Below are 23,485 nucleotides of genomic sequence, written 5' to 3'. Positions count from 1 at the left end.
AAATAAGAAAATGAGGTCATATAGATCACGGTCCCGCGTCATCCTTGTCACGTGGCGCAAAAATATATTTAAAAAGGGGAATGCAACACGAGGTCACCCATCCTAGTACTACTCTCGCCCAAGCACGCTTAACTTCGGAGTTCTGATGGGATCCGGTGCTTTAGTGCTGGTATGATCGCATCCGACATGCAACTATCTATTTGTTCCTTATGATTGCCCCTACTACTACTACTACTACTACTACTACTACTACTACTACTACTACTACTACTACTACTACTACTACTACTACTACTACTACTACTACTACTAGTCGTTGGGTGTCAAGCGCGGTGGGAAAAGTCACACAGTAATCGTCAAAAATAAGAAAATGAGGTCATATAGATCACGCTCCCGCGTCATCCTTGTCATGTGGCGCAAAAATATATTTAAAAAGGGGAATGCAACACGAGGACTTCCCAGGAGGTCACCCATCCTAGTACTACTCTCGCCCAAGCACGCTTAACTTCGGAGTTCTGATGGGATCCGATGCTTTAGTGCTGGTATGATCGCATCCGACATGGAACTATCTATTTGTTCCTTATGCTTGCCCCTACTACTACTACTACTACTAGTCGTTGGGTTTCAAGCGCGGTGGGAATACTCACACAGTAATCGTCAAAAATAAGAAAATGAGGTCATATAGATCACGCTCCCGCGTCATCCTTGTCACGTGGCGCAAAAATATATTTAAAAAGAGGAATGCAACACGAGGACTTCCCAGGAGGTCACCCATCCTAGTACTACTCTCGCCCAAGCACGCTTAACTTCGGAGTTCTGATGGGATCCGGTGCTTTAGTGCTGGTATGATCGCATCCGACATGCAACTATCTATTTGTTCCTTATGATTGCCCCTACTACTACTACTACTACTACTACTACTAGTCGTTGGGTGTCAAGCGCGGTGGGAAAAGTCACACAGTAATCGTCAAAAATAAGAAAATGAGGTCATATAGATCACGCTCCCGCGTCATCCTTGTCACGTGGCGCAAAAATATATTTAAAAAGGGGAATGCAACACGAGGACTTCCGAGGAGGTCACCCATCCTAGTACTACTCTCGCCCAAGCACGCTTAACTTCGGAGTTCTGATGGGATCCGGTGCTTTAGTGCTGGTATGATTGCATCCGAGATGCAACTATCTATTTGTTCCTTATGCTTGCCCCTACTACTACTACTACTACTAGTCGTTGGGTGTCAAGCGCGGTGGGAAAACTCACACAGTAATCGTCAAAAAATAAGAAAATGAGGTCATATAGATCACGCTCCCGCGTCATCCTTGTCACGTGGCGCAAAAATATATTTAAAAAGGGGAATGCAACACGAGGACTTCCCAGGAGGTCACCCATCCTAGTACTACTCTCGCCCAAGCACGCTTAACTTCGGAGTTCTCATGGGATCGGGTGCTTTAGTGCTGGTATGATCGCATCCGACATGCAACTATCTATTTGTTCCTTATGCTTGCCCCTACTACTACTACTAGTCGTTGGGTGTCAAGCGCGGTGGGAAAAGTCACACAGTAATCGTCAAAAATAAGAAAATGAGGTCATATAGATCACGCTCCCGCGTCATCCTTGTCACGTGGCGCAAAAATATATTTAAAAAGAGGAATGCAACACGAGGACTTCCCAGGAGGTCACCCATCCTAGTACTACTCTCGCCCAAGCACGCTTAACTTCGGAGTTCTGATGGGATCCGGTGCTTTAGTGCTGGTATGATCGCATCCGACATGCAACTATCTATTTGTTCCTTATGCTTGCCCCTACTACTACTACTACTACTAGTAGTAGTCGTTGGGTGTCAAGCGCGGTGGGAAAAGTCACACAGTAATCGTCAAAAATAAGAAAATGAGGTCATATAGATCACGGTCCCGCGTCATCCTTGTCACGTGGCGCAAAAATATATTTAAAAAGGGGAATTCAACACGAGGACTTCCCAGGAGGTCACCCATCCTAGTACTACTCTCGCCCAAGCACGCTTAACTTCGAAGTTCTGATGGGATCCGGTGCTTTAGTGCTGGTATGATCGCATCCGACATGCAACTATCTATTTGTTCCTTATGCTTGCCCCTACTACTACTACTACTACTAGTCGTTGGGTGTCAAGCGCGGTGGGAAAAGTCACACAGTAATCGTCAAAAATAAGAAAATGAAGTCATATAGATCACGCTCCCGCGTCATCCTTGTCACGTGGCGCAAAAATATATTTAAAAAGGGGAATGCAACACGACGACATCACAGGAGGTCACCCATCCTAGTACTACTCTCGCCCAAGCACGCTTAACTTCGGAGTTCTGATGGGATACGGTGCTTTAGTGCTGGTATGATCGCATCCGACATGCAACTATCTATTTGTTCCTTATGCTTGCCCCTACTACTACTACTACTACTACTACTAGTCGTTGGGTGTCAAGCGCGGTGGGAAAAGTCACACAGTAATCGTCAAAAATAAGAAAATGAGGTCATATAGATCACGGTCCCGCGTCATTCTTGTCACGTGGCGCAAAAATATATTTAAAAAGGGGAATGCAACACGAGGACTTTCCAGGAGGTCACCCATCCTAGTACTACTCTCGCCCAAGCACGCTTAACTTCGGAGTTCTGATGGGATCCGGTGCTTTAGTGCTGCTATGATCGCATCCGACATGTAACTATCTATTTGTTCCTTATGCTTGCCCCTACTACTACTACTACTACTAGTCGTTGGGTGTCAAGCGCGGTGGGAAAAGTCACACAGTAATCGTCAAAAATAAGAAAATGAGGTCATATAGATCACGCTCCCGCGTCATCCTTGTCACGTGGCGCAAAAATATATTTAAAAAGGGGAATGCAACACGAGGACTTCCCAGGAGGTCACCCATCCTAGTACTACTCTCGCCCAAGCACGCTTAACTTCGGAGTTCTGATGGGATCCGGTGCTTTAGTGCTGGTATGATCGCATCCGACATGCAACTATCTATTTGTTCCTTATGCTTGCCCCTACTACTACTACTACTAGTCGTTGGGTGTCAAGCGCGGTGGGAAAAGTCACACAGTAATCGTCAAAAATAAGAAAATGAGGTCATATAGATCACGCTCCCGCGTCATCCTTGTCACGTGGCGCAAAAATATATTTAAAAAGGGGAATGCAACACGAGGACTTCCCAGGAGGTCACCCATCCTAGTACTACTCTCGCCCAAGCACGCTTAACTTCGAAGTTCTGATGGGATCCGGTGCTTTAGTGCTGGTATGATCGCATCCGACATGCAACTATCTATTTGTTCCTTATGCTTGCCCCTACTACTACTACTACTACTACTACTACTACTACTAGTAGTAGTCGTTGGGTGTCAAGCGCGGTGGGAAAAGTCACACAGTAATCGTCAAAAATAAGAAAATGAGGTCATATAGATCACGCTCCCGCGTCATCCTTGTCACGTGGCGCAAAAATATATTTAAAAAGGGGAATGCAACACGAGGACTTCCCAGGAGGTCACCCATCCTAGTACTACTCTCGCCCAAGAACGCTTAACTTCGGAGTTCTGATGGGATCCGGTGCTTTAGTGCTGGTATGATCGCATCCGACATGCAACTATCTATTTGTTCCTTATGCTTGCCCCTACTACTACTAGTCGTTGGGTGTCAAGCGCGGTGGGAAAAGTCACACAGTAATCGTCAAAAATAAGAAAATGAGGTCATATAGATCACGGTCCCGCGTCATCCTTGTCACGTGGCGCAAAAATATATTTAAAAAGGGGAATGCAACACGAGGTCACCCATCCTAGTACTACTCTCGCCCAAGCACGCTTAACTTCGGAGTTCTGATGGGATCCGGTGCTTTAGTGCTGGTATGATCGCATCCGACATGCAACTATCTATTTGTTCCTTATGATTGCCCCCTACTACTACTACTACTACTACTACTACTACTACTACTACTACTACTACTACTACTACTACTACTACTACTACTACTACTACTACTACTAGTCGTTGGGTGTCAAGCGCGGTGGGAAAAGTCACACAGTAATCGTCAAAAATAAGAAAATGAGGTCATATAGATCACGCTCCCGCGTCATCCTTGTCATGTGGCGCAAAAATATATTTAAAAAGGGGAATGCAACACGAGGACTTCCCAGGAGGTCACCCATCCTAGTACTACTCTCACCCAAGCACGCTTAACTTCGGAGTTCTGATGGGATCCGATGCTTTAGTGCTGGTATGATCGCATCCGACATGGAACTATCTATTTGTTCCTTATGCTTGCCCCTACTACTACTACTACTACTAGTCGTTGGGTTTCAAGCGCGGTGGGAAAACTCACACAGTAATCGTCAAAAATAAGAAAATGAGGTCATATAGATCACGCTCCCGCGTCATCCTTGTCACGTGGCGCAAAAATATATTTAAAAAGGGGAATGCAACACGAGGACTTCCCAGGAGGTCACCCATCCTAGTACTACTCTCGCCCAAGCACGCTTAACTTCGGAGTTCTGATGGGATCCGGTGCTTTAGTGCTGGTATGATCGCATCCGACATGCAACTATCTATTTGTTCCTTATGCTTGCCCCTACTACTACTACTACTACTACTACTAGTCGTTGGGTGTCAAGCGCGGTGGGAAAAGTCACACAGTAATCGTCAAAAATAAGAAAATGAGGTCATATAGATCACGGTCCCGCGTCATCCTTGTCACGTGGCGCAAAAATATATTTAAAAAGGGGAATGCAACACGAGGACTTTCCAGGAGGTCACCCATCCTAGTACTACTCTCGCCCAAGCACGCTTAACTTCGGAGTTCTGATGGGATCCGGTGCTTTAGTGCTGGTATGATCGCATCCGACATGTAACTATCTATTTGTTCCTTATGCTTGCCCCTACTACTACTACTACTACTAGTCGTTGGGTGTCAAGCGCGGTGGGAAAAGTCACACAGTAATCGTCAAAAATAAGAAAATGAGGTCATATAGATCACGGTCCCGCGTCATCCTTGTCACGTGGCGCAAAAATATATTTAAAAAGGGGAATGCAACACGAGGACTTCCCAGGAGGTCACCCATCCTAGTACTACTCTCGCCCAAGCACGCTTAACTTCGGAGTTCTGATGGGATCCGGTGCTTTAGTGCTGGTATGATCGCATCCGACATGCAACTATCTATTTGTTCCTTATGCTTGCCCCTACTACTACTACTACTAGTCGTTGGGTGTCAAGCGCGGTGGGAAAAGTCACACAGTAATCGTCAAAAATAAGAAAATGAGGTCATATAGATCACGCTCCCGCGTCATCCTTGTCACGTGGCGCAAAAATATATTTAAAAAGGGGAATGCAACACGAGGACTTCCCAGGAGGTCACCCATCCTATTACTACTATCGCCCAAGCACGCTTAACTTCGGAGTTCTGATGGGATCCGGTGCTTTAGTGCTGGTATGATCGCATCCGATATGCAACTATCTATTTGTTCCTTATGCTTGCCCCTACTACTACTACTACTACTAGTCGTTGGGTGTCAAGCGCGGTGGGAAAAGTCACACAGTAATCGTCAAAAATAAGAAAATGAGGTCATATAGATCACGGTCCCGCGTCATCCTTGTCACGTGGCGCAAAAATATATTTAAAAAGGGGAATGCAACACGAGGACTTCCCAGGAGGTCACCCATCCTAGTACTACTCTCGCCCAAGCACGCTTAACTTCGGAGTTCTGATGGGATCCGGTGCTTTAGTGCTGGTATGATCGCATCCGACATGCAACTATCTATTTGTTCCTTATGCTTGCCCCTACTACTACTACTACTACTAGTCGTTGGGTTTCAAGCGCGGTGGGAAAACTCACACAGTAATCGTCAAAAATAAGAAAATGAGGTCATATAGATCACGCTCCCGCGTCATCCTTGTCACGTGGCGCAAAAATATATTTAAAAAGGGGAATGCAACACGAGGACATCACAGGAGGTCACCCATCCTAGTACTACTCTCGCCCAAGCACGCTTAACTTCGGAGTTCTGATGGGATCCGGTGCTTTAGTGCTGGTATGATCGCATCCGACATGCAACTATCTATTTGTTCCTTATGCTTGCCCCTACTACTACTACTACTACTAGTCGTTGGGTGTCAAGCGCGGTGGGAAAAGTCACACAGTAATCGTCAAAAATAAGAAAATGAGGTCATATAGATCACGGTCCCGCGTCATCCTTGTCACGTGGCGCAAAAATATATTTAAAAAGGGGAATGCAACACGAGGACTTTCCAGGAGGTCACCCATCCTAGTACTACTCTCGCCCAAGCACGCTTAACTTCGGAGTTCTGATGGGATCCGGTGCTTTAGTGCTGGTATGATCGCATCCGACATGTAACTATCTATTTGTTCCTTATGCTTGCCCCTACTACTACTACTACTACTAGTCGTTGGGTGTCAAGCGCGGTGGGAAAAGTCACACAGTAATCGTCAAAAATAAGAAAATGAGGTCATATAGATCACGCTCCCGCGTCATCCTTGTCACGTGGCGCAAAAATATATTTAAAAAGGGGAATGCAACACGAGGACTTCCCAGGAGGTCACCCATCCTAGTACTACTCTCGCCCAAGCACGCTTAACTTCGGAGTTCTGATGGGATCCGGTGCTTTAGTGCTGGTATGATCGCATCCGACATGCAACTATCTATTTGTTCCTTATGCTTGCCCCTACTACTACTACTACTAGTCGTTGGGTGTCAAGCGCGGTGGGAAAAGTCACACAGTAATCGTCAAAAATAAGAAAATGAGGTCATATAGATCACGCTCCCGCGTCATCCTTGTCACGTGGCGCAAAAATATATTTAAAAAGGGGAATGCAACACGAGGACTTCCCAGGAGGTCACCCATCCTATTACTACTATCGCCCAAGCACGCTTAACTTCGGAGTTCTAATGGGATCCGGTGCTTTAGTGCTGGTATGATCGCATCCGATATGCAACTATCTATTTGTTCCTTATGCTTGCCCCTACTACTACTACTACTACTACTACTAGTCGTTGGGTGTCAAGCGCGGTGGGAAAAGTCACACAGTAATCGTCAAAAATAAGAAAATGAGGTCATATAGATCACGCTCCCGCGTCATCCTTGTCACGTGGCGCAAAAATATATTTAAAAAGGGGAATGCAACACGAGGACTTCCCAGGAGGTCACCCATCCTAGTAGTACTCTCGCCCAAGCACGCTTAACTTCGGAGTTCTGATGGGATCCGGTGCTTTAGTGCTGGTATGATCGCATCCGACATGGAACTATCTATTTGTTCCTTATGCTTGCCCCTACTACTACTACTACTACTAGTCGTTGGGTTTCAAGCGCGGTGGGAAAACTCACACAGTAATCGTCAAAAATAAGAAAATGAGGTCATATAGATCACGCTCCCGCGTCATCCTTGTCACGTGGCGCAAAAATATATTTAAAAAGGGGAATGCAACACGAGGACTTCCCAGGAGGTCACCCATCCTAGTACTACTCTCGCCCAAGCACGCTTAACTTCGGAGTTCTGATGGGATCCGGTGCTTTAGTGCTGGTATGATCGCATCCGACATGCAACTATCTATTTGTTCCTTATGCTTGCCCCTACTACTACTACTACTACTAGTCGTTGGGTGTCAAGCGCGGTGGGAAAAGTCACACAGTAATCGTCAAAAATAAGAAAATGAGGTCATATAGATCACGGTCCCGCGTCATCCTTGTCACGTGGCGCAAAAATATATTTAAAAAGGGGAATGCAACACGAGGACTTTCCAGGAGGTCACCCATCCTAGTACTACTCTCGCCCAAGCACGCTTAACTTCGGAGTTCTGATGGGATCCGGTGCTTTAGTGCTGGTATGATCGCATCCGACATGTAACTATCTATTTGTTCCTTATGCTTGCCCCTACTACTACTACTACTACTACTAGTCGTTGGGTGTCAAGCGCGGTGGGAAAAGTCACACAGTAATCGTCAAAAATAAGAAAATGAGGTCATATAGATCACGGTCCCGCGTCATCCTTGTCACGTGGCGCAAAAATATATTTAAAAAGGGGAATGCAACACGAGGACTTCCCAGGAGGTCACCCATCCTAGTACTACTCTCGCCCAAGCACGCTTAACTTCGGAGTTCTGATGGGATCCGGTGCTTTAGTGCTGGTATGATCGCATCCGACATGCAACTATCTATTTGTTCCTTATGCTTGCCCCTACTACTACTACTACTAGTCGTTGGGTGTCAAGCGCGGTGGGAAAAGTCACACAGTAATCGTCAAAAATAAGAAAATGAGGTCATATAGATCACGCTCCCGCGTCATCCTTGTCACGTGGCGCAAAAATATATTTAAAAAGGGGAATGCAACACGAGGACTTCCCAGGAGGTCACCCATCCTATTACTACTATCGCCCAAGCACGCTTAACTTCGAAGTTCTGATGGGATCCGGTGCTTTAGTGCTGGTATGATCGCATCCGATATGCAACTATCTATTTGTTCCTTATGCTTGCCCCTACTACTACTACTACTACTAGTCGTTGGGTGTCAAGCGCGGTGGGAAAAGTCACACAGTAATCGTCAAAAATAAGAAAATGAGGTCATATAGATCACGGTCCCGCGTCATCCTTGTCACGTGGCGCAAAAATATATTTAAAAAGAGGAATGCAACACGAGGACTTCCCAGGAGGTCACCCATCCTAGTACTACTCTCGCCCAAGCACGCTTAACTTCGGAGTTCTGATGGGATCCGGTGCTTTAGTGCTGGTATGATCGCATCCGACATGCAACTATCTATTTGTTCCTTATGCTTGCCCCTACTACTACTACTACTACTAGTCGTTGGGTTTCAAGCGCGGTGGGAAAACTCACACAGTAATCGTCAAAAATAAGAAAATGAGGTCATATAGATCACGCTCCCGCGTCATCCTTGTCACGTGGCGCAAAAATATATTTAAAAAGGGGAATGCAACACGAGGACATCACAGGAGGTCACCCATCCTAGTACTACTCTCGCCCAAGCACGCTTAACTTCGGAGTTCTGATGGGATCCGGTGCTTTAGTGCTGGTATGATCGCATCCGACATGCAACTATCTATTTGTTCCTTATGCTTGCCCCTACTACTACTACTACTACTACTAGTCGTTGGGTGTCAAGCGCGGTGGGAAAAGTCACACAGTAATCGTCAAAAATAAGAAAATGAGGTCATATAGATCACGGTCCCGCGTCATCCTTGTCACGTGGCGCAAAAATATATTTAAAAAGGGGAATGCAACACGAGGACTTTCCAGGAGGTCACCCATCCTAGTACTACTCTCGCCCAAGCACGCTTAACTTCGGAGTTCTGATGGGATCCGGTGCTTTAGTGCTGGTATGATCGCATCCGACATGTAACTATCTATTTGTTCCTTATGCTTGCCCCTACTACTACTACTACTACTAGTCGTTGGGTGTCAAGCGCGGTGGGAAAAGTCACACAGTAATCGTCAAAAATAAGAAAATGAGGTCATATAGATCACGCTCCCGCGTCATCCTTGTCACGTGGCGCAAAAATATATTTAAAAAGGGGAATGCAACACGAGGACTTCCCAGGAGGTCACCCATCCTAGTACTACTCTCGCCCAAGCACGCTTAACTTCGGAGTTCTGATGGGATCCGGTGCTTTAGTGCTGGTATGATCGCATCCGACATGCAACTATCTATTTGTTCCTTATGCTTGCCCTACTACTACTACTACTACTAGTCGTTGGGTGTCAAGCGCGGTGGGAAAAGTCACACAGTAATCGTCAAAAATAAGAAAATGAGGTCATATAGATCACGCTCCCGCGTCATCCTTGTCACGTGGCGCAAAAATATATTTAAAAAGGGGAATGCAACACGAGGACTTTCCAGGAGGTCACCCATCCTAGTACTACTATCGCCCAAGCACGCTTAACTTCGGAGTTCTGATGGGATCCGGTGCTTTAGTGCTGGTATGATCGCATCCGACATGTAACTATCTATTTGTTCCTTATGCTTGCCCCTACTACTACTACTACTACTAGTCGTTGGGTGTCAAGCGCGGTGGGAAAAGTCACACAGTAATCGTCAAAAATAAGAAAATGAGGTCATATAGATCACGCTCCCGCGTCATCCTTGTCACGTGGCGCAAAAATATATTTAAAAAGGGGAATGCAACACGAGGACTTCCCAGGAGGTCACCCATCCTAGTACTACTCTCGCCCAAGCACGCTTAACTTCGGAGTTCTGATGGGATCCGGTGCTTTAGTGCTGGTATGATCGCATCCGACATGCAACTATCTATTTGTTCCTTATGCTTGCCCCTACTACTACTACTACTAGTCGTTGGGTGTCAAGCGCGGTGGGAAAAGTCACACAGTAATCGTCAAAAATAAGAAAATGAGGTCATATAGATCACGCTCCCGCGTCATCCTTGTCACGTGGCGCAAAAATATATTTAAAAAGGGGAATGCAACACGAGGACTTCCCAGGAGGTCACCCATCCTATTACTACTATCGCCCAAGCACGCTTAACTTCGGAGTTCTGATGGGATCCGGTGCTTTAGTGCTGGTATGATCGCATCCGATATGCAACTATCTATTTGTTCCTTATGCTTGCCCCTACTACTACTACTACTACTACTACTACTACTACTAGTCGTTGGGTGTCAAGCGCGGTGGGAAAAGTCACACAGTAATCGTCAAAAATAAGAAAATGAGGTCATATAGATCACGCTCCCGCGTCATCCTTGTCACGTGGCGCAAAAATATATTTAAAAAGGGGAATGCAACACGAGGACTTCCCAGGAGGTCACCCATCCTAGTACTACTCTCGCCCAAGCACGCTTAACTTCGGAGTTCTGATGGGATCCGGTGCTTTAGTGCTGGTATGATCGCATCCGACATGCAACTATCTATTTGTTCCTTATGCTTGCCCCTACTACTACTACTACTAGTCGTTGGGTGTCAAGCGCGGTGGGAAAAGTCACACAGTAATCGTCAAAAATAAGAAAATGAGGTCATATAGATCACGCTCCCGCGTCATCCTTGTCACGTGGCGCAAAAATATATTTAAAAAGGGGAATGCAACACGAGGACTTCCCAGGAGGTCACCCATCCTATTACTACTATCGCCCAAGCACGCTTAACTTCGGAGTTCTGATGGGATCCGGTGCTTTAGTGCTGGTATGATCGCATCCGATATGCAACTATCTATTTGTTCCTTATGCTTGCCCCTACTACTACTACTACTACTACTACTACTAGTCGTTGGGTGTCAAGCGCGGTGGGAAAAGTCACACAGTAATCGTCAAAAATAAGAAAATGAGGTCATATAGATCACGGTCCCGCGTCATCCTTGTCACGTGGCGCAAAAATATATTTAAAAAGGGGAATGCAACACGAGGACTTCCCAGGAGGTCACCCATCCTAGTAGTACTCTCGCCCAAGCACGCTTAACTTCGGAGTTCTGATGGGATCCGGTGCTTTAGTGCTGGTATGATCGCATCCGACATGGAACTATCTATTTGTTCCTTATGCTTGCCCCTACTACTACTACTACTACTAGTCGTTGGGTTTCAAGCGCGGTGGGAAAACTCACACAGTAATCGTCAAAAATAAGAAAATGAGGTCATATAGATCACGCTCCCGCGTCATCCTTGTCACGTGGCGCAAAAATATATTTAAAAAGGGGAATGCAACACGAGGACTTCCCAGGAGGTCACCCATCCTAGTACTACTCTCGCCCAAGCACGCTTAACTTCGGAGTTCTGATGGGATCCGGTGCTTTAGTGCTGGTATGATCGCATCCGACATGCAACTATCTATTTGTTCCTTATGCTTGCCCCTACTACTACTACTACTACTAGTCGTTGGGTGTCAAGCGCGGTGGGAAAAGTCACACAGTAATCGTCAAAAATAAGAAAATGAGGTCATATAGATCACGGTCCCGCGTCATCCTTGTCACGTGGCGCAAAAATATATTTAAAAAGGGGAATGCAACACGAGGACTTTCCAGGAGGTCACCCATCCTAGTACTACTCTCGCCCAAGCACGCTTAACTTCGGAGTTCTGATGGGATCCGGTGCTTTAGTGCTGGTATGATCGCATCCGACATGTAACTATCTATTTGTTCCTTATGCTTGCCCCTACTACTACTACTACTACTACTAGTCGTTGGGTGTCAAGCGCGGTGGGAAAAGTCACACAGTAATCGTCAAAAATAAGAAAATGAGGTCATATAGATCACGGTCCCGCGTCATCCTTGTCACGTGGCGCAAAAATATATTTAAAAAGGGGAATGCAACACGAGGACTTCCCAGGAGGTCACCCATCCTAGTACTACTCTCGCCCAAGCACGCTTAACTTCGGAGTTCTGATGGGATCCGGTGCTTTAGTGCTGGTATGATCGCATCCGACATGCAACTATCTATTTGTTCCTTATGCTTGCCCCTACTACTACTACTACTAGTCGTTGGGTGTCAAGCGCGGTGGGAAAAGTCACACAGTAATCGTCAAAAATAAGAAAATGAGGTCATATAGATCACGCTCCCGCGTCATCCTTGTCACGTGGCGCAAAAATATATTTAAAAAGGGGAATGCAACACGAGGACTTCCCAGGAGGTCACCCATCCTATTACTACTATCGCCCAAGCACGCTTAACTTCGGAGTTCTGATGGGATCCGGTGCTTTAGTGCTGGTATGATCGCATCCGATATGCAACTATCTATTTGTTCCTTATGCTTGCCCCTACTACTACTACTACTACTAGTCGTTGGGTGTCAAGCGCGGTGGGAAAAGTCACACAGTAATCGTCAAAAATAAGAAAATGAGGTCATATAGATCACGGTCCCGCGTCATCCTTGTCACGTGGCGCAAAAATATATTTAAAAAGGGGAATGCAACACGAGGACTTCCCAGGAGGTCACCCATCCTAGTACTACTCTCGCCCAAGCACGCTTAACTTCGGAGTTCTGATGGGATCCGGTGCTTTAGTGCTGGTATGATCGCATCCGACATGCAACTATCTATTTGTTCCTTATGCTTGCCCCTACTACTACTACTACTACTAGTCGTTGGGTTTCAAGCGCGGTGGGAAAACTCACACAGTAATCGTCAAAAATTAGAAAATGAGGTCATATAGATCACGCTCCCGCGTCATCCTTGTCACGTGGCGCAAAAATATATTTAAAAAGGGGAATGCAACACGAGGACATCACAGGAGGTCACCCATCCTAGTACTACTCTCGCCCAAGCACGCTTAACTTCGGAGTTCTGATGGGATCCGGTGCTTTAGTGCTGGTATGATCGCATCCGACATGCAACTATCTATTTGTTCCTTATGCTTGCCCCTACTACTACTACTACTACTACTACTAGTCGTTGGGTGTCAAGCGCGGTGGGAAAAGTCACACAGTAATCGTCAAAAATAAGAAAATGAGGTCATATAGATCACGGTCCCGCGTCATCCTTGTCACGTGGCGCAAAAATATATTTAAAAAGGGGAATGCAACACGAGGACTTTCCAGGAGGTCACCCATCCTAGTACTACTCTCGCCCAAGCACGCTTAACTTCGGAGTTCTGATGGGATCCGGTGCTTTAGTGCTGGTATGATCGCATCCGACATGTAACTATCTATTTGTTCCTTATGCTTGCCCCTACTACTACTACTACTACTAGTCGTTGGGTGTCAAGCGCGGTGGGAAAAGTCACACAGTAATCGTCAAAAATAAGAAAATGAGGTCATATAGATCACGCTCCCGCGTCATCCTTGTCACGTGGCGCAAAAATATATTTAAAAAGGGGAATGCAACACGAGGACTTCCCAGGAGGTCACCCATCCTAGTACTACTCTCGCCCAAGCACGCTTAACTTCGGAGTTCTGATGGGATCCGGTGCTTTAGTGCTGGTATGATCGCATCCGACATGCAACTATCTATTTGTTCCTTATGCTTGCCCCTACTACTACTACTACTAGTCGTTGGGTGTCAAGCGCGGTGGGAAAAGTCACACAGTAATCGTCAAAAATAAGAAAATGAGGTCATATAGATCACGCTCCCGCGTCATCCTTGTCACGTGGCGCAAAAATATATTTAAAAAGGGGAATGCAACACGAGGACTTCCCAGGAGGTCACCCATCCTATTACTACTATCGCCCAAGCACGCTTAACTTCGGAGTTCTGATGGGATCCGGTGCTTTAGTGCTGGTATGATCGCATCCGATATGCAACTATCTATTTGTTCCTTATGCTTGTCCCTACTACTACTACTACTACTACTACTACTACTACTAGTCGTTGGGTGTCAAGCGCGGTGGGAAAAGTCACACAGTAATCGTCAAAAATAAGAAAATGAGGTCATATAGATCACGCTCCCGCGTCATCCTTGTCACGTGGCGCAAAAATATATTTAAAAAGGGGAATGCAACACGAGGACTTCCCAGGAGGTCACCCATCCTAGTACTACTCTCGCCCAAGCACGCTTAACTTCGGAGTTCTGATGGGATCCGGTGCTTTAGTGCTGGTATGATCGCATCCGACAGGCAACTATCTATTTGTTCCTTATGCTTGCCCCTACTACTACTAGTCGTTGGGTGTCAAGCGCGGTGGGAAAAGTCACACAGTAATCGTCAAAAATAAGAAAATCAGGTCATATAGATCACGGTTCCGCGTCATCCTTGTCACGTGGCGCAAAAATATATTTAAAAAGGGGAATGCAACACGAGGTCACCCATCCTAGTACTACTCTCGCCCAAGCACGCTTAACTTCGGAGTTCTGATGGGATCCGGTGCTTTAGTGCTGGTATGATCGCATCCGACATGCAACTATCTATTTGTTCCTTATGATTGCCCCTACTACTACTACTACTACTACTACTACTACTACTACTAGTCGTTGGGTGTCAAGCGCGGTGGGAAAAGTCACACAGTAATCGTCAAAAATAAGAAAATGAGGTCATATAGATCACGCTCCCGCGTCATCCTTGTCACGTGGCGCAAAAATATATTTAAAAAGGGGAATGCAACACGAGGACTTCCCAGGAGGTCAGCCATCCTAGTACTACTCTCGCCCAAGCACGCTTAACTTCGGAGTTCTGATGGGATCCGGTGCTTTAGTGCTGGTATGATCGCATCCGACATGGAACTATCTATTTGTTCCTTATGCTTGCCCCTACTACTACTACTACTACTACTAGTCGTTGGGTTTCAAGCGCGGTGGGAAAACTCACACAGTAATCGTCAAAAATAAGAAAATGAGGTCATATAGATCACGCTCCCGCGTCATCCTTGTCACGTGGCGCAAAAATATATTTAAAAAGGGGAATGCAACACGAGGACTTCCCAGGAGGTCACCCATCCTATTACTACTATCGCCCAAGCACGCTTAACTTCGGAGTTCTGATGGGATCCGGTGCTTTAGTGCTGGTATGATCGCATCCGATATGCAACTATCTATTTGTTCCTTATGCTTGCCCCTACTACTACTACTACTACTACTACTACTACTACTAGTCGTTGGGTGTCAAGCGCGGTGGGAAAAGTCACACAGTAATCGTCAAAAATAAGAAAATGAGGTCATATAGATCACGCTCCCGCGTCATCCTTGTCACGTGGCGCAAAAATATATTTAAAAAGGGGAATGCAACACGAGGACTTCCCAGGAGGTCACCCATCCTAGTACTACTCTCGCCCAAGCACGCTTAACTTCGGAGTTCTGATGGGATCCGGTGCTTTAGTGCTGGTATGATCGCATCCGACAGGCAACTATCTATTTGTTCCTTATGCTTGCCCCTACTACTACTAGTCGTTGGGTGTCAAGCGCGGTGGGAAAAGTCACACAGTAATCGTCAAAAATAAGAAAATCAGGTCATATAGATCACGGTTCCGCGTCATCCTTGTCACGTGGCGCAAAAATATATTTAAAAAGGGGAATGCAACACGAGGTCACCCATCCTAGTACTACTCTCGCCCAAGCACGCTTAACTTCGGAGTTCTGATGGGATCCGGTGCTTTAGTGCTGGTATGATCGCATCCGACATGCAACTATCTATTTGTTCCTTATGATTGCCCCTACTACTACTACTACTACTACTACTACTACTACTAGTCGTTGGGTGTCAAGCGCGGTGGGAAAAGTCACACAGTAATCGTCAAAAATAAGAAAATGAGGTCATATAGATCACGCTCCCGCGTCATCCTTGTCACGTGGCGCAAAAATATATTTAAAAAGGGGAATGCAACACGAGGACTTCCCAGGAGGTCAGCCATCCTAGTACTACTCTCGCCCAAGCACGCTTAACTTCGGAGTTCTGATGGGATCCGGTGCTTTAGTGCTGGTATGATCGCATCCGACATGGAACTATCTATTTGTTCCTTATGCTTGCCCCTACTACTACTACTACTACTACTAGTCGTTGGGTTTCAAGCGCGGTGGGAAAACTCACACAGTAATCGTCAAAAATAAGAAAATGAGGTCATATAGATCACGCTCCCGCGTCATCCTTGTCACGTGGCGCAAAAATATATTTAAAAAGTGGAATGCAACACGAGGACTTCCCAGGAGGTCACCCATCCTAGTACTACTCTCGCCCAAGCACGCTTAACTTCGGAGTTCTGATGGGATCCGGTGCTTTAGTGCTGGTATGATCGCATCCGACATGCAACTATCTATTTGTTCCTTATGCTTGCCCCTACTACTACTACTACTACTACTACTACTACTACCAGTACTACTACTACTACTAGTCGTTGGGTGTCAAGCGCGGTGGGAAAAGTCACACAGTAATCGTCAAAAATAAAAAAATGAGGTCATATAGATCACGCTCCCGCGTCATCCTTGTCACGTGGCGCAAAAATATATTTAAAAAGAGGAATGCAACACGAGGACTTCCCAGGAGGTCACCCATCCTAGTACTACTCTCGCCCAAGCACGCTTAACTTCGGAGTTCTGATGGGATCCGGTGCTTTAGTGCTGGTATGATCGCATCCGACATGCAACTATCTATTTGTTCCTTATGCTTGCCCCTACTACTACTACTACTACTAGTCGTTGGGTGTCAAGCGCGGTGGGAAAAGTCACACAGTAATCGTCAAAAATAAGAAAATGAGGTCATATAGATCACGCTCCCGCGTCATCCTTGTCACGTGGCGCAAAAATATATTTAAAAAGGGGAATGCAACACGAGGACTTCCCAGGAGGTCAGCCATCCTAGTACTACTCTCGCCCAAGCACGCTTAACTTCGGAGTTCTGATGGGATCCGGTGCTTTAGTGCTGGTATGATCGCATCCGACATGCAACTATCTATTTGTTCCTTATGCTTGCCCCTACTACTACTACTACTAGTCGTTGGATGTCAAGCGCGGTGGGAAAAGTCACACAGTAATCGTCAAAAATAAGAAAATGAGGTCATATAGATCACGCTCCCGCGTCATCCTTGTCACGTGGCGCAAAAATATATTTAAAAAGGGGAATGCAACACGAGGACTTCCCAGGAGGTCACCCATCCTAGTACTACTCTCGCCCAAGCACGCTTAACTTCGGAGTTCTGATGGGATCCGGTGCTTTAGTGCTGGTATGATCGCATCCGACATGCAACTATCTATTTGTTCCTTATGCTTGCCCCTACTACTACTACTACTACTAGTCGTTGGGTGTCAAGCGCGGTGGGAAAAGTCACACAGTAATCGTCAAAAATAAGAAAATGAGGTCATATAGATCACGGTCCCGCGTCATCCTTGTCACGTGGCGCAAAAATATATTTAAAAAGGGGAATGCAACACGAGGACTTCCCAGGAGGTCACCCATCCTAGTACTACTCTCGCCCAAGCACGCTTAACTTCGGAGTTCTGATGGGATCCGGTGCTTTAGTACTGGTATGATCGCATCCGACATGCAACTATCTATTTGTTCCTTATGCTTGCCCCTACTACTACTAGTCGTTGGGTGTCAAGCGCGGTGGGAAAAGTCACACAGTAATCGTCAAAAATAAGAAAATGAGGTCATATAGATCACGGTCCCGCGTCATCCTTGTCACGTGGCGTAAAAATATATTTAAAAAGGGGAATGCAACACGAGGTCACCCATCCTAGTACTACTCTCGCCCAAGCACGCTTAACTTCGGAGTTCTGATGGGATCCGGTGCTTTAGTGCTGGTATGATCGCATCTGACATGCAACTATCTATTTGTTCCTTATGATTGCCCCTACTACTACTACTACTACTACTACTACTACTACTACTACTACTACTACTACTACTACTACTACTACTACTACTAGTCGTTGGGTGTCAAGCGCGGTGGGAAAAGTCACACAGTAATCGTCAAAAATAAGAAAATGAGGTCATATAGATCACGCTCCCGCGTCATCCTTGTCACGTGGCGCAAAAATATATTTAAAAAGGGGAATGCAACACGAGGACTTCCCAGGAGGTCACCCATCCTAGTACTACTCTCGCCCAAGCACGCTTAACTTCGGAGTTCTGATGGGATCCGGTGCTTTAGTGCTGGTATGATCGCATCCGACATGGAACTATCTATTTGTTCCTTATGCTTGCCCCTACTACTACTACTACTACTACTAGTCGTTGGGTTTCAAGCGCGGTGGGAAAACTCACACAGTAATCGTCAAAAATAAGAAAATGAGGTCATATAGATCACGCTCCCGCGTCATCCTTGTCACGTGGCGCAAAAATATATTTAAAAAGGGGAATGCAACACGAGGACATCACAGGAGGTCACCCATCCTAGTACTACTCTCGCCCAAGCACGCTTAACTTCGGAGTTCTGATGGGATCCGGTGCTTTAGTGCTGGTATGATCGCATCCGACATGCAACTATCTATTTGTTCCTTATGCTTGCCCCTACTACTACTACTACTACTACTACTACTACTAGTCGTTGGGTGTCAAGCGCGGTGGGAAAAGTCACACAGTAATCGTCAAAAATAAGAAAATGAGGTCATATAGATCACGGTCCCGCGTCATCCTTGTCACGTGGCGCAAAAATATATTTAAAAAGGGGAATGCAACACGAGGACTTTCCAGGAGGTCACCCATCCTAGTACTACTCTCGCCCAAGCACGCTTAACTTCGGAGTTCTGATGGGATCCGGTGCTTTAGTGCTGGTATGATCGCATCCGACATGTAACTATCTATTTGTTCCTTATGCTTGCCCCTACTACTACTACTACTACTAGTCGTTGGGTGTCAAGCGCGGTGGGAAAAGTCACACAGTAATCGTCAAAAATAAGAAAATGAGGTCATATAGATCACGGTCCCGCGTCATCCTTGTCACGTGGCGCAAAAATATATTTAAAAAGGGGAATGCAACACGAGGACTTCCCAGGAGGTCACCCATCCTAGTACTACTCTCGCCCAAGCACGCTTAACTTCGGAGTTCTGATGGGATCCGGTGCTTTAGTGCTGGTATGATCGCATCCGACATGCAACTATCTATTTGTTCCTTATGCTTGCCCCTACTACTACTACTACTACTACTACTACTACTACTAGTCGTTGGGTGTCAAGCGCGGTGGGAAAAGTCACACAGTAATCGTCAAAAATAAGAAAATGAGGTCATATAGATCACGGTCCCGCGTCATCCTTGTCACGTGGCGCAAAAATATATTTAAAAAGGGGAATGCAACACGAGGACTTTCCAGGAGGTCACCCATCCTAGTACTACTCTCGCCCAAGCACGCTTAACTTCGGAGTTCTGATGGGATCCGGTGCTTTAGTGCTGGTATGATCGCATCCGACATGTAACTATCTATTTGTTCCTTATGCTTGCCCCTACTACTACTACTACTACTAGTCGTTGGGTGTCAAGCGCGGTGGGAAAAGTCACACAGTAATCGTCAAAAATAAGAAAATGAGGTCATATAGATCACGGTCCCGCGTCATCCTTGTCACGTGGCGCAAAAATATATTTAAAAAGGGGAATGCAACACGAGGACTTCCCAGGAGGTCACCCATCCTAGTACTACTCTCGCCCAAGCACGCTTAACTTCGGAGTTCTGATGGGATCCGGTGCTTTAGTGCTGGTATGATCGCATCCGACATGCAACTATCTATTTGTTCCTTATGCTTGCCCCTACTACTACTACTACTAGTCGTTGGGTGTCAAGCGCGGTGGGAAAAGTCACACAGTAATCGTCAAAAATAAGAAAATGAGGTCATATAGATCACGCTCCCGCGTCATCCTTGTCACGTGGCGCAAAAATATATTTAAAAAGGGGAATGCAACACGAGGACTTCCCAGGAGGTCACCCATCCTATTACTACTATCGCCCAAGCACGCTTAACTTCGGAGTTCTGATGGGATCCGGTGCTTTAGTGCTGGTATGATCGCATCCGATATGCAACTATCTATTTGTTCCTTATGCTTGCCCCTACTACTACTACTACTACTACTACTACTAGTCGTTGGGTGTCAAGCGCGGTGGGAAAAGTCACACAGTAATCGTCAAAAATAAGAAAATGAGGTCATATAGATCACGCTCCCGCGTCATCCTTGTCACGTGGCGCAAAAATATATTTAAAAAGGGGAATGCAACACGAGGACTTCCCAGGAGGTCACCCATCCTAGTACTACTCTCGCCCAAGCACGCTTAACTTCGGAGTTCTGATGGGATCCGGTGCTTTAGTGCTGGTATGATCGCATCCGACATGCAACTATCTATTTGTTCCTTATGCTTGCCCCTACTACTACTAGTCGTTGGGTGTCAAGCGCGGTGGGAAAAGTCACACAGTAATCGTCAAAAATAAGAAAATCAGGTCATATAGATCACGGTCCCGCGTCATCCTTGTCACGTGGCGCAAAAATATATTTAAAAAGGGGAATGCAACACGAGGTCACCCATCCTAGTACTACTCTCGCCCAAGCACGCTTAACTTCGGAGTTCTGATGGGATCCGGTGCTTTAGTGCTGGTATGATCGCATCCGACATGCAACTATCTATTTGTTCCTTATGATTGCCCCTACTACTACTACTACTACTACTACTACTACTAGTCGTTGGGTGTCAAGCGCGGTGGGAAAAGTCACACAGTAATCGTCAAAAATAAGAAAATGAGGTCATATAGATCACGCTCCCGCGTCATCCTTGTCACGTGGCGCAAAAATATATTTAAAAAGGGGAATGCAACACGAGGACTTCCCAGGAGGTCAGCCATCCTAGTACTACTCTCGCCCAAGCACGCTTAACTTCGGAGTTCTGATGGGATCCGGTGCTTTAGTGCTGGTATGATCGCATCCGACATGGAACTATCTATTTGTTCCTTATGCTTGCCCCTACTACTACTACTACTACTAGTCGTTGGGTTTCAAGCGCGGTGGGAAAACTCACACAGTAATCGTCAAAAATAAGAAAATGAGGTCATATAGATCACGCTCCCGCGTCATCCTTGTCACGTGGCGCAAAAATATATTTAAAAAGGGGAATGCAACACGAGGACTTCCCAGGAGGTCACCCATCCTAGTACTACTCTCGCCCAAGCACGCTTAACTTCGGAGTTCTGATGGGATCCGGTGCTTTAGTGCTGGTATGATCGCATCCGACATGCAACTATCTATTTGTTCCTTATGCTTGCCCCTACTACTACTACTACTACTACTACTACTACTACTAGTCGTTGGGTGTCAAGCGCGGTGGGAAAAGTCACACAGTAATCGTCAAAAATAAAAAAATGAGGTCATATAGATCACGCTCCCGCGTCATCCTTGTCACGTGGCGCAAAAATATATTTAAAAAGAGGAATGCAACACGAGGACTTCCCAGGAGGTCACCCATCCTAGTACTACTCTCGCCCAAGCACGCTTAACTTCGGAGTTCTGATGGGAGCCGGTGCTTTAGTGCTGGTATGATCGCATCCGACATGCAACTATCTATTTGTTCCTTATGCTTGCCCCTACTACTACTACTACTACTACTAGTCGTTGGGTGTCAAGCGCGGTGGGAAAAGTCACACAGTAATCGTCAAAAATAAGAAAATGAGGTCATATAGATCACGCTCCCGCGTCATCCTTGTCACGTGGCGCAAAAATATATTTAAAAAGGGGAATGCAACACGAGGACTTCCCAGGAGGTCAGCCATCCTAGTACTACTCTCGCCCAAGCACGCTTAACTTCGGAGTTCTGATGGGATCCGGTGCTTTAGTGCTGGTATGATCGCATCCGACATGGAACTATCTATTTGTTCCTTATGCTTGCCCCTACTACTACTACTACTAGTCGTTGGATGTCAAGCGCGGTGGGAAAAGTCACACAGTAATCGTCAAAAATAAGAAAATGAGGTCATATAGATCACGCTCCCGCGTCATCCTTGTCACGTGGCGCAAAAATATATTTAAAAAGGGGAATGCAACACGAGGACTTCCCAGGAGGTCACCCATCCTAGTACTACTCTCGCCCAAGCACGCTTAACTTCGGAGTTCTGATGGGATCCGATGCTTTAGTGCTGGTATGATCGCATCCGACATGCAACTATCTATTTGTTCCTTATGCTTGCCCCTACTACTACTACTACTACTAGTCGTTGGGTGTCAAGCGCGGTGGGAAAAGTCACACAGTAATCGTCAAAAATAAGAAAATGAGGTCATATAGATCACGCTCCCGCGTCATCCTTGTCACGTGGCGCAAAAATATATTTAAAAAGGGGAATGCAACACGAGGACTTCCCAGGAGGTCACCCATCCTAGTACTACTCTCGCCCAAGCACGCTTAACTTCGGAGTTCTGATGGGATCCGGTGCTTTAGTGCTGGTATGATCGCATCCGACATGCAACTATCTATTTGTTCCTTATGCTTGCCCCTACTACTACTAGTCGTTGGGTGTCAAGCGCGGTGGGAAAAGTCACACAGTAATCGTCAAAAATAAGAAAATGAGGTCATATAGATCACGGTCCAGCGTCATCCTTGTCACGTGGCGCAAAAATATATTTAAAAAGGGGAATGCAACACGAGGACTTCCCAGGAGGTCACCCATCCTAGTACTACTCTCGCCCAAGCACGCTTAACTTCGGAGTTCTGATGGGATCCGGTGCTTTAGTGCTGGTATGATCGCATCCAACATTCAACTATCTATTTGTTCCTTATGATTGCCCCTACTACTACTACTACTACTACTACTAGTCGTTGGGTGTCAAGCGCGGTGGGAAAAGTCACACAGTAATCGTCAAAAATAAGAAAATGAGGTCATATAGATCACGCTCCCGCGTCATCCTTGTCACGTGGCGCAAAAATATATTTAAAAAGGGGAATGCAACACGAGGACTTCCCAGGAGGTCACCCATCCTAGTACTACTCTCGCCCAAGCACGCTTAACTTCGGAGTTCTGATGGGATCCGGTGCTTTAGTGCTGGTATGATCGCATCCGACATGCAACTATCTATTTGTTCCTTATGCTTGCCCCTACTACTACTACTACTACTAGTCGTTGGGTGTCAAGCGCGGTGGGAAAAGTCACACAGTAATCGTCAAAAATAAGAAAATG

At 46.1% G+C, this 23,485-nt stretch overlaps 71 non-coding genes and 6 pseudogenes across 71 annotated transcripts; all 77 read right to left on the bottom strand.

The window, feature by feature from the left end:
- Positions 1-77: 77 nt before the first annotated feature.
- On the bottom strand, positions 78-183 carry LOC123433422 (annotated as a pseudogene).
- Positions 184-437: 254 nt separating this feature from the next.
- Positions 438-556, bottom strand: LOC123436403. Its single transcript, XR_006627629.1, has one exon. It is a non-coding gene; the product is annotated as a 5S ribosomal RNA (ribosomal RNA).
- Positions 557-738: 182 nt separating this feature from the next.
- LOC123437338 lies at positions 739-857 on the bottom strand. Its single transcript, XR_006628524.1, has one exon. It is a non-coding gene; the product is annotated as a 5S ribosomal RNA (ribosomal RNA).
- Positions 858-1,048: 191 nt separating this feature from the next.
- LOC123436677 lies at positions 1,049-1,167 on the bottom strand. The gene has a single exon (XR_006627890.1). It is a non-coding gene; the product is annotated as a 5S ribosomal RNA (ribosomal RNA).
- Positions 1,168-1,350: 183 nt separating this feature from the next.
- On the bottom strand, positions 1,351-1,469 carry LOC123431751. The gene has a single exon (XR_006623339.1). It is a non-coding gene; the product is annotated as a 5S ribosomal RNA (ribosomal RNA).
- A 176-nt stretch (positions 1,470-1,645) lies between these two features.
- Positions 1,646-1,764, bottom strand: LOC123437327. Its single transcript, XR_006628513.1, has one exon. It is a non-coding gene; the product is annotated as a 5S ribosomal RNA (ribosomal RNA).
- A 188-nt stretch (positions 1,765-1,952) lies between these two features.
- LOC123432186 lies at positions 1,953-2,071 on the bottom strand. The gene has a single exon (XR_006623782.1). It is a non-coding gene; the product is annotated as a 5S ribosomal RNA (ribosomal RNA).
- A 182-nt stretch (positions 2,072-2,253) lies between these two features.
- Positions 2,254-2,372, bottom strand: LOC123433278. The gene has a single exon (XR_006624808.1). It is a non-coding gene; the product is annotated as a 5S ribosomal RNA (ribosomal RNA).
- Positions 2,373-2,560: 188 nt separating this feature from the next.
- On the bottom strand, positions 2,561-2,679 carry LOC123432036. The gene has a single exon (XR_006623638.1). It is a non-coding gene; the product is annotated as a 5S ribosomal RNA (ribosomal RNA).
- A 182-nt stretch (positions 2,680-2,861) lies between these two features.
- Positions 2,862-2,980, bottom strand: LOC123437314. The gene has a single exon (XR_006628501.1). It is a non-coding gene; the product is annotated as a 5S ribosomal RNA (ribosomal RNA).
- Positions 2,981-3,159: 179 nt separating this feature from the next.
- LOC123436493 lies at positions 3,160-3,278 on the bottom strand. Its single transcript, XR_006627715.1, has one exon. It is a non-coding gene; the product is annotated as a 5S ribosomal RNA (ribosomal RNA).
- A 203-nt stretch (positions 3,279-3,481) lies between these two features.
- Positions 3,482-3,600, bottom strand: LOC123437177. The gene has a single exon (XR_006628372.1). It is a non-coding gene; the product is annotated as a 5S ribosomal RNA (ribosomal RNA).
- Positions 3,601-3,773: 173 nt separating this feature from the next.
- Positions 3,774-3,879, bottom strand: LOC123433421 (annotated as a pseudogene).
- Positions 3,880-4,131: 252 nt separating this feature from the next.
- LOC123438478 lies at positions 4,132-4,250 on the bottom strand. Its single transcript, XR_006629617.1, has one exon. It is a non-coding gene; the product is annotated as a 5S ribosomal RNA (ribosomal RNA).
- Positions 4,251-4,432: 182 nt separating this feature from the next.
- On the bottom strand, positions 4,433-4,551 carry LOC123437302. Its single transcript, XR_006628490.1, has one exon. It is a non-coding gene; the product is annotated as a 5S ribosomal RNA (ribosomal RNA).
- Positions 4,552-4,739: 188 nt separating this feature from the next.
- LOC123436943 lies at positions 4,740-4,858 on the bottom strand. The gene has a single exon (XR_006628150.1). It is a non-coding gene; the product is annotated as a 5S ribosomal RNA (ribosomal RNA).
- A 182-nt stretch (positions 4,859-5,040) lies between these two features.
- On the bottom strand, positions 5,041-5,159 carry LOC123437290. The gene has a single exon (XR_006628479.1). It is a non-coding gene; the product is annotated as a 5S ribosomal RNA (ribosomal RNA).
- Positions 5,160-5,338: 179 nt separating this feature from the next.
- On the bottom strand, positions 5,339-5,457 carry LOC123432352. Its single transcript, XR_006623939.1, has one exon. It is a non-coding gene; the product is annotated as a 5S ribosomal RNA (ribosomal RNA).
- A 182-nt stretch (positions 5,458-5,639) lies between these two features.
- Positions 5,640-5,758, bottom strand: LOC123437279. Its single transcript, XR_006628468.1, has one exon. It is a non-coding gene; the product is annotated as a 5S ribosomal RNA (ribosomal RNA).
- A 182-nt stretch (positions 5,759-5,940) lies between these two features.
- On the bottom strand, positions 5,941-6,059 carry LOC123438901. The gene has a single exon (XR_006630016.1). It is a non-coding gene; the product is annotated as a 5S ribosomal RNA (ribosomal RNA).
- A 182-nt stretch (positions 6,060-6,241) lies between these two features.
- Positions 6,242-6,360, bottom strand: LOC123436942. The gene has a single exon (XR_006628149.1). It is a non-coding gene; the product is annotated as a 5S ribosomal RNA (ribosomal RNA).
- A 182-nt stretch (positions 6,361-6,542) lies between these two features.
- On the bottom strand, positions 6,543-6,661 carry LOC123437267. Its single transcript, XR_006628457.1, has one exon. It is a non-coding gene; the product is annotated as a 5S ribosomal RNA (ribosomal RNA).
- A 179-nt stretch (positions 6,662-6,840) lies between these two features.
- Positions 6,841-6,959, bottom strand: LOC123432568. Its single transcript, XR_006624145.1, has one exon. It is a non-coding gene; the product is annotated as a 5S ribosomal RNA (ribosomal RNA).
- Positions 6,960-7,147: 188 nt separating this feature from the next.
- On the bottom strand, positions 7,148-7,266 carry LOC123437168. The gene has a single exon (XR_006628363.1). It is a non-coding gene; the product is annotated as a 5S ribosomal RNA (ribosomal RNA).
- A 182-nt stretch (positions 7,267-7,448) lies between these two features.
- Positions 7,449-7,567, bottom strand: LOC123437255. The gene has a single exon (XR_006628446.1). It is a non-coding gene; the product is annotated as a 5S ribosomal RNA (ribosomal RNA).
- A 182-nt stretch (positions 7,568-7,749) lies between these two features.
- Positions 7,750-7,868, bottom strand: LOC123436941. The gene has a single exon (XR_006628148.1). It is a non-coding gene; the product is annotated as a 5S ribosomal RNA (ribosomal RNA).
- A 185-nt stretch (positions 7,869-8,053) lies between these two features.
- On the bottom strand, positions 8,054-8,172 carry LOC123437243. Its single transcript, XR_006628435.1, has one exon. It is a non-coding gene; the product is annotated as a 5S ribosomal RNA (ribosomal RNA).
- Positions 8,173-8,351: 179 nt separating this feature from the next.
- On the bottom strand, positions 8,352-8,470 carry LOC123432955. The gene has a single exon (XR_006624519.1). It is a non-coding gene; the product is annotated as a 5S ribosomal RNA (ribosomal RNA).
- A 182-nt stretch (positions 8,471-8,652) lies between these two features.
- On the bottom strand, positions 8,653-8,771 carry LOC123437232. Its single transcript, XR_006628424.1, has one exon. It is a non-coding gene; the product is annotated as a 5S ribosomal RNA (ribosomal RNA).
- Positions 8,772-8,953: 182 nt separating this feature from the next.
- LOC123438900 lies at positions 8,954-9,072 on the bottom strand. Its single transcript, XR_006630015.1, has one exon. It is a non-coding gene; the product is annotated as a 5S ribosomal RNA (ribosomal RNA).
- Positions 9,073-9,257: 185 nt separating this feature from the next.
- LOC123436940 lies at positions 9,258-9,376 on the bottom strand. Its single transcript, XR_006628147.1, has one exon. It is a non-coding gene; the product is annotated as a 5S ribosomal RNA (ribosomal RNA).
- Positions 9,377-9,558: 182 nt separating this feature from the next.
- Positions 9,559-9,677, bottom strand: LOC123437221. Its single transcript, XR_006628413.1, has one exon. It is a non-coding gene; the product is annotated as a 5S ribosomal RNA (ribosomal RNA).
- Positions 9,678-9,858: 181 nt separating this feature from the next.
- On the bottom strand, positions 9,859-9,977 carry LOC123432137. The gene has a single exon (XR_006623735.1). It is a non-coding gene; the product is annotated as a 5S ribosomal RNA (ribosomal RNA).
- Positions 9,978-10,159: 182 nt separating this feature from the next.
- LOC123437209 lies at positions 10,160-10,278 on the bottom strand. Its single transcript, XR_006628402.1, has one exon. It is a non-coding gene; the product is annotated as a 5S ribosomal RNA (ribosomal RNA).
- A 179-nt stretch (positions 10,279-10,457) lies between these two features.
- Positions 10,458-10,576, bottom strand: LOC123432351. Its single transcript, XR_006623938.1, has one exon. It is a non-coding gene; the product is annotated as a 5S ribosomal RNA (ribosomal RNA).
- A 197-nt stretch (positions 10,577-10,773) lies between these two features.
- On the bottom strand, positions 10,774-10,892 carry LOC123437197. The gene has a single exon (XR_006628390.1). It is a non-coding gene; the product is annotated as a 5S ribosomal RNA (ribosomal RNA).
- A 179-nt stretch (positions 10,893-11,071) lies between these two features.
- Positions 11,072-11,190, bottom strand: LOC123432350. Its single transcript, XR_006623937.1, has one exon. It is a non-coding gene; the product is annotated as a 5S ribosomal RNA (ribosomal RNA).
- A 191-nt stretch (positions 11,191-11,381) lies between these two features.
- On the bottom strand, positions 11,382-11,500 carry LOC123437167. The gene has a single exon (XR_006628362.1). It is a non-coding gene; the product is annotated as a 5S ribosomal RNA (ribosomal RNA).
- Positions 11,501-11,682: 182 nt separating this feature from the next.
- LOC123437185 lies at positions 11,683-11,801 on the bottom strand. The gene has a single exon (XR_006628379.1). It is a non-coding gene; the product is annotated as a 5S ribosomal RNA (ribosomal RNA).
- Positions 11,802-11,983: 182 nt separating this feature from the next.
- On the bottom strand, positions 11,984-12,102 carry LOC123436939. Its single transcript, XR_006628146.1, has one exon. It is a non-coding gene; the product is annotated as a 5S ribosomal RNA (ribosomal RNA).
- A 185-nt stretch (positions 12,103-12,287) lies between these two features.
- Positions 12,288-12,406, bottom strand: LOC123437173. The gene has a single exon (XR_006628368.1). It is a non-coding gene; the product is annotated as a 5S ribosomal RNA (ribosomal RNA).
- Positions 12,407-12,585: 179 nt separating this feature from the next.
- LOC123432349 lies at positions 12,586-12,704 on the bottom strand. The gene has a single exon (XR_006623936.1). It is a non-coding gene; the product is annotated as a 5S ribosomal RNA (ribosomal RNA).
- Positions 12,705-12,886: 182 nt separating this feature from the next.
- LOC123437161 lies at positions 12,887-13,005 on the bottom strand. Its single transcript, XR_006628357.1, has one exon. It is a non-coding gene; the product is annotated as a 5S ribosomal RNA (ribosomal RNA).
- Positions 13,006-13,187: 182 nt separating this feature from the next.
- On the bottom strand, positions 13,188-13,306 carry LOC123438899. Its single transcript, XR_006630014.1, has one exon. It is a non-coding gene; the product is annotated as a 5S ribosomal RNA (ribosomal RNA).
- Positions 13,307-13,494: 188 nt separating this feature from the next.
- On the bottom strand, positions 13,495-13,613 carry LOC123436938. Its single transcript, XR_006628145.1, has one exon. It is a non-coding gene; the product is annotated as a 5S ribosomal RNA (ribosomal RNA).
- Positions 13,614-13,795: 182 nt separating this feature from the next.
- Positions 13,796-13,914, bottom strand: LOC123437150. The gene has a single exon (XR_006628346.1). It is a non-coding gene; the product is annotated as a 5S ribosomal RNA (ribosomal RNA).
- Positions 13,915-14,093: 179 nt separating this feature from the next.
- LOC123432348 lies at positions 14,094-14,212 on the bottom strand. The gene has a single exon (XR_006623935.1). It is a non-coding gene; the product is annotated as a 5S ribosomal RNA (ribosomal RNA).
- A 197-nt stretch (positions 14,213-14,409) lies between these two features.
- On the bottom strand, positions 14,410-14,528 carry LOC123437137. The gene has a single exon (XR_006628334.1). It is a non-coding gene; the product is annotated as a 5S ribosomal RNA (ribosomal RNA).
- A 173-nt stretch (positions 14,529-14,701) lies between these two features.
- On the bottom strand, positions 14,702-14,807 carry LOC123433420 (annotated as a pseudogene).
- Positions 14,808-15,007: 200 nt separating this feature from the next.
- On the bottom strand, positions 15,008-15,126 carry LOC123436898. Its single transcript, XR_006628105.1, has one exon. It is a non-coding gene; the product is annotated as a 5S ribosomal RNA (ribosomal RNA).
- Positions 15,127-15,311: 185 nt separating this feature from the next.
- Positions 15,312-15,430, bottom strand: LOC123432346. Its single transcript, XR_006623933.1, has one exon. It is a non-coding gene; the product is annotated as a 5S ribosomal RNA (ribosomal RNA).
- Positions 15,431-15,627: 197 nt separating this feature from the next.
- LOC123437125 lies at positions 15,628-15,746 on the bottom strand. The gene has a single exon (XR_006628323.1). It is a non-coding gene; the product is annotated as a 5S ribosomal RNA (ribosomal RNA).
- Positions 15,747-15,919: 173 nt separating this feature from the next.
- On the bottom strand, positions 15,920-16,025 carry LOC123433418 (annotated as a pseudogene).
- A 197-nt stretch (positions 16,026-16,222) lies between these two features.
- Positions 16,223-16,341, bottom strand: LOC123436897. The gene has a single exon (XR_006628104.1). It is a non-coding gene; the product is annotated as a 5S ribosomal RNA (ribosomal RNA).
- A 185-nt stretch (positions 16,342-16,526) lies between these two features.
- LOC123437113 lies at positions 16,527-16,645 on the bottom strand. Its single transcript, XR_006628312.1, has one exon. It is a non-coding gene; the product is annotated as a 5S ribosomal RNA (ribosomal RNA).
- Positions 16,646-16,860: 215 nt separating this feature from the next.
- Positions 16,861-16,979, bottom strand: LOC123437102. The gene has a single exon (XR_006628301.1). It is a non-coding gene; the product is annotated as a 5S ribosomal RNA (ribosomal RNA).
- Positions 16,980-17,161: 182 nt separating this feature from the next.
- LOC123436896 lies at positions 17,162-17,280 on the bottom strand. The gene has a single exon (XR_006628103.1). It is a non-coding gene; the product is annotated as a 5S ribosomal RNA (ribosomal RNA).
- Positions 17,281-17,459: 179 nt separating this feature from the next.
- LOC123437089 lies at positions 17,460-17,578 on the bottom strand. Its single transcript, XR_006628290.1, has one exon. It is a non-coding gene; the product is annotated as a 5S ribosomal RNA (ribosomal RNA).
- A 182-nt stretch (positions 17,579-17,760) lies between these two features.
- On the bottom strand, positions 17,761-17,879 carry LOC123435351. Its single transcript, XR_006626605.1, has one exon. It is a non-coding gene; the product is annotated as a 5S ribosomal RNA (ribosomal RNA).
- A 173-nt stretch (positions 17,880-18,052) lies between these two features.
- On the bottom strand, positions 18,053-18,158 carry LOC123433445 (annotated as a pseudogene).
- Positions 18,159-18,394: 236 nt separating this feature from the next.
- Positions 18,395-18,513, bottom strand: LOC123437076. Its single transcript, XR_006628278.1, has one exon. It is a non-coding gene; the product is annotated as a 5S ribosomal RNA (ribosomal RNA).
- A 185-nt stretch (positions 18,514-18,698) lies between these two features.
- Positions 18,699-18,817, bottom strand: LOC123438898. Its single transcript, XR_006630013.1, has one exon. It is a non-coding gene; the product is annotated as a 5S ribosomal RNA (ribosomal RNA).
- Positions 18,818-19,011: 194 nt separating this feature from the next.
- On the bottom strand, positions 19,012-19,130 carry LOC123436936. Its single transcript, XR_006628143.1, has one exon. It is a non-coding gene; the product is annotated as a 5S ribosomal RNA (ribosomal RNA).
- A 182-nt stretch (positions 19,131-19,312) lies between these two features.
- On the bottom strand, positions 19,313-19,431 carry LOC123437065. Its single transcript, XR_006628267.1, has one exon. It is a non-coding gene; the product is annotated as a 5S ribosomal RNA (ribosomal RNA).
- A 197-nt stretch (positions 19,432-19,628) lies between these two features.
- On the bottom strand, positions 19,629-19,747 carry LOC123436935. Its single transcript, XR_006628142.1, has one exon. It is a non-coding gene; the product is annotated as a 5S ribosomal RNA (ribosomal RNA).
- A 182-nt stretch (positions 19,748-19,929) lies between these two features.
- On the bottom strand, positions 19,930-20,048 carry LOC123437054. Its single transcript, XR_006628256.1, has one exon. It is a non-coding gene; the product is annotated as a 5S ribosomal RNA (ribosomal RNA).
- A 179-nt stretch (positions 20,049-20,227) lies between these two features.
- Positions 20,228-20,346, bottom strand: LOC123432345. Its single transcript, XR_006623932.1, has one exon. It is a non-coding gene; the product is annotated as a 5S ribosomal RNA (ribosomal RNA).
- Positions 20,347-20,537: 191 nt separating this feature from the next.
- On the bottom strand, positions 20,538-20,656 carry LOC123437042. The gene has a single exon (XR_006628245.1). It is a non-coding gene; the product is annotated as a 5S ribosomal RNA (ribosomal RNA).
- Positions 20,657-20,829: 173 nt separating this feature from the next.
- Positions 20,830-20,935, bottom strand: LOC123433417 (annotated as a pseudogene).
- Positions 20,936-21,129: 194 nt separating this feature from the next.
- Positions 21,130-21,248, bottom strand: LOC123436895. The gene has a single exon (XR_006628102.1). It is a non-coding gene; the product is annotated as a 5S ribosomal RNA (ribosomal RNA).
- A 182-nt stretch (positions 21,249-21,430) lies between these two features.
- Positions 21,431-21,549, bottom strand: LOC123437031. Its single transcript, XR_006628234.1, has one exon. It is a non-coding gene; the product is annotated as a 5S ribosomal RNA (ribosomal RNA).
- A 197-nt stretch (positions 21,550-21,746) lies between these two features.
- On the bottom strand, positions 21,747-21,865 carry LOC123437936. Its single transcript, XR_006629098.1, has one exon. It is a non-coding gene; the product is annotated as a 5S ribosomal RNA (ribosomal RNA).
- Positions 21,866-22,050: 185 nt separating this feature from the next.
- LOC123436894 lies at positions 22,051-22,169 on the bottom strand. Its single transcript, XR_006628101.1, has one exon. It is a non-coding gene; the product is annotated as a 5S ribosomal RNA (ribosomal RNA).
- Positions 22,170-22,348: 179 nt separating this feature from the next.
- LOC123436402 lies at positions 22,349-22,467 on the bottom strand. Its single transcript, XR_006627628.1, has one exon. It is a non-coding gene; the product is annotated as a 5S ribosomal RNA (ribosomal RNA).
- A 182-nt stretch (positions 22,468-22,649) lies between these two features.
- LOC123437020 lies at positions 22,650-22,768 on the bottom strand. Its single transcript, XR_006628223.1, has one exon. It is a non-coding gene; the product is annotated as a 5S ribosomal RNA (ribosomal RNA).
- A 173-nt stretch (positions 22,769-22,941) lies between these two features.
- LOC123437008 lies at positions 22,942-23,060 on the bottom strand. Its single transcript, XR_006628212.1, has one exon. It is a non-coding gene; the product is annotated as a 5S ribosomal RNA (ribosomal RNA).
- A 188-nt stretch (positions 23,061-23,248) lies between these two features.
- Positions 23,249-23,367, bottom strand: LOC123436996. Its single transcript, XR_006628201.1, has one exon. It is a non-coding gene; the product is annotated as a 5S ribosomal RNA (ribosomal RNA).
- Between the last annotated feature and the right edge of the window lie 118 nt (positions 23,368-23,485).

Source organism: Hordeum vulgare, chromosome 2H (assembly GCF_904849725.1).
Source record: "Hordeum vulgare subsp. vulgare chromosome 2H, MorexV3_pseudomolecules_assembly, whole genome shotgun sequence".
NCBI classification, from domain to species: Eukaryota; Viridiplantae; Streptophyta; class Magnoliopsida; order Poales; family Poaceae; genus Hordeum; species Hordeum vulgare.
This window is presented reverse-complemented; position numbering and strand designations above follow the sequence as displayed.